Source organism: Pan paniscus, chromosome 7 (genome assembly GCF_029289425.2).
Source record: "Pan paniscus chromosome 7, NHGRI_mPanPan1-v2.0_pri, whole genome shotgun sequence".
Taxonomy (NCBI): domain Eukaryota; kingdom Metazoa; phylum Chordata; class Mammalia; order Primates; family Hominidae; genus Pan; species Pan paniscus.
The window spans coordinates 78861352-78864940 of NC_073256.2; the positions used below are offsets into that span (position 1 = coordinate 78861352).

The 3589-nt window shown below is 42.4% G+C and overlaps 1 pseudogene; it reads right to left on the reverse strand.

Moving 5' to 3' along the window:
• Positions 1 to 1239: 1239 nt before the first annotated feature.
• Positions 1240 to 3095, reverse strand: LOC100968687 (TAR DNA-binding protein 43-like; annotated as a pseudogene).
• Positions 3096 to 3589: the final 494 nt, after the last annotated feature.

A 3589-nucleotide genomic window follows, 5' to 3' on the forward strand; every position in this document is an offset into this window, starting at 1 on the left:
TTGGGAGTTCGAGACCACCCTGACCAACATGGAGAAACCCTGTCTCTACTGAAAATACAAAATTAGCCAGGCATGGTGGGGCATGCCTGTAATCCCAGCTATTTGGAAGGCTGAGGCAGGAGAATCGCTTGAACCTGGGAGGTGGAGGCTGCAGTGAGCTGAGATTGCACCATTGCACTCTAGCCTGAACAACAAGAGTGAAACTCTATCTAAAAAAAAAAATATATATGTATATATGTATATATATACACACATATATATATATCCATTATGCACTACCAAGTCTCTGCACGCGCTCTCTCCTTTTCTCACTCATACTAACCTTTCATGCCTCCGCACCACCATCAGTCCCACACAAGGTTTCAAAAGTTGTAACAGCCTTCTGGTTCCATATCACAGCCTTGCATTCATAGCGTTGATACTACTCCATGAAATAAAGAATACTAGATAAAAATGGGCCTGTGATGCGTGATGACGAATTCTTTTTTTTTTTTTTTTTTAGACAGGGTCTGACTGCGTCACCCAGGCTGGAGTGCAGTAGCGCAGTCTCGGCTCGCTGCAACCTCCGTTCCCCTGGGTTCAAGCGATTCTCCTGCCTCAGCCTTCTGAGTAGCTGGGATTACAGGCGCCTGCCACCACACCCGGGTAATTTTTGTATTTTTAGTAGAGACAGGGTTTCACCATGTTAGCCAGGATGGTCTCGATTTCCTGACCTTGTGATCCGCCCGCCTTGGCCTCCCAAAGTGCTGGGATTACAGGCGTGAGCCACCGCGTCCAGCCAATGATGAATTCTTAAATGAGAAAGCATGTAGACAGAAGTATTCCTATGGCAGAATATTTACAGCACTACTTTCAATGAAGTGCTTCTTCCATAAACATTTGAAATGAGATGAACTGCAGAGATTAAATGAAGGCTATTGTGCTTTTGTATATGAGAGAAGAAAAGTGTTAAGAAACAAAAGAACTAAATGCTGTGACACCATGATCTCCCAAAAAGAGATTTTCTTAAGGAAAAAAAGTCCATATGGTGGGGTTCAAATTAAAACAAGGAGTAAAGAATGTAGTTCTAATCAATGGTTTCCATTTTGAACATGCAAAGAATTCACTTGACAAGTCCAGGGATAAAATATTACAGAAGCCTTTTGATATCAATTGTAGTGTGTTGGTTTACCAATCAGGCAAACAGCAGTTCACTTTCAACCACAATATTTCAATCCTTTACGTAACAAAACGTAAAATTCCTTTAGCTCTTCTTTTTTCTAAAGAAAAATGTCAAAAATACTACTGAATATACTACACACTGAACAAACCAATTTTGAAAATTCTTAGTACATATGTATTTTACAATATACTTACCATGAGTTTAGAAAAATTTGAATTCCCACCATTCTATACCAAGCAACCACAACCCCACCATCTACATTCCCCAGCCAGAAGACTTAGAATCCATGCTTGAGCCAAAGCCTTCATTAAAACCACTGCCCCACCCTGCTTTTGATGCTGATCCCCAACCAATTGCTGCCCCAGAATTAGAACCACTATGAGTTATTTCCAGAATCGAAGGCCTGGTTTGGCTCCCTCTGCATGTTGCCTTGGCTTTGGTTATTACGCAATGGGCCTGACTGGCTCTGCTGGCTGGCTAACATGCCCATGATACCCCAACTGCTCTGTAGCACTGCCTGGGCTGCAGCCATCATGGCTGGATTAATGCTGAACTCACCAAAGTTTATCCCACCACCCATAATACTACCTTGGTTGTTTCCCAAACCAGCTCCATCCCCTCTACTATTACCAAATCCACCCTGATTCCCAGAGCCACCTGGATTACCACCAAATCTTCCACTTCTTTCTATTGCTATTGTGCTTAGGTTGGCATTGGGTATTTGAACACTGATTCCTTTAATGATCAAGTCCTCTCCACAAAGAGATTGTGCAACGCACATATGTTTATTGCAGCACATTCACAATAGCAAAGACTTGGAACCAACCTAAATGTCCATCAATGATAGACTGGATTAAGAAAATGTGGCAGATATACACCATGGAATACTATGCAGCCATAAAAAAGGATGAGTTCATGTCCTTTGCAGAGACATGGATGAAGCTAGAAAGCATCATTCTGAGCAAACTATCGCGAGGACAGAAAACCGAACACTGGATGTTCTCACTCAGAGGTGGGAATTGAACAATGAGAACACTTGGACACAGGGAGGAGAGCATCACACACTCAGGCCTGTCAGGTGGTGCGGGGCTGGGGGAGCGGTAGCATTAGGAGATATACGTAATGTAAATGATGAGCTGATGGGTGCAGCAAAACAACATGGCACATGTATACCTATGTAATAAACCTGCATGTTGTGCACATGTACCCTAGAACTTAAAGTATAATAAAAATTAAAAAAAGAGAGAGATTGAGCAACCTGATCATCTGCAAATGTAACAAAGGCAAAGGCCCTGAACGGCTTGGGGATGAAGACATCCACCACTTCCCCGTACTGACAGAAGAATTGCGACAGCTCATCCACAGTTATGTTCTCTGTACTGCCCCAAAAACACTTTTCTGCTTCTCAGTGTTCATCTGGTCTTTGCTTAGAATTAGCAAGTTTACAGTCACACCATTGTCCATCTATCATATGTCAATGTGACATTACTTTCACCTGTGTTTCATATTCTATAAAATGAATAAAGCCAAACCCCTCTGAATGACCAGTCTTAATATCTTTCTTGACCTGCACCGTAAGAACTTCTCCAAAGGTACTAAAATATTCTTTCAGATCTTGTTCAGTTGTTTCCCACGGGAGACCCAAAACTTTTCACTTTCACTGCTGATGAAGCATCTGTCTCATCCATTTTGCTTTTGTTGTCTTTGGGATAGTTGAAAACATACACCAGATTTCCCCAGCCAGCATCGGGGGCATGTAGAATTCCTTCTACCAGCCGGAAACCTCTCATACATTGAGACACTGGATTCCTGTAGCAAAGCCCATGTGCCCCTGGGCTGTAACAGTGGACAGCAGCACCGTCCCTTCGTCTTCTGAAGGTATGTAAATGGGCTCATTGTTCTCATCTTCGGTTACCCGAATATATTCAGACATCTTTTACTTTTCTGCTAGGCTGCTGCTGGGAATCCCAACAGGGACACTGAGGCAGCAACAGATCCAAGCACAGCCCAACAACCACTTCACTCGCACAAAATGCTAGGGGCTTTTTATCAACTCTATAAAGACAACATCAATTCCTCAAGCAGTCTATTCATATCTGAAAATATGGCATTCCAATCAAAGCCTTGGTAAAATAACCAGTGTCTCCAGTGTCCTGTTACAAAAGAAAACATATTCTTATTGAACTTACACAAATAACTACAGTGTCATAAAATAATACTCATGAATAGTTTTTATTATTCATTTATTTATTTATTTATTTATTTTGGAGACAGAGTTTCGTTTTTGTTGCCCAGGCTGGAGTGCAGTGGCACGATCTCAGCTCACCGCAACCTCCACCTCCCGGGTTCAAGCAATTCTCCTGCCTCAGCCACCCAAGTAGCTGGGATTACAGGCATGCACCACCACGCCCAGCTAATTTTGTATTT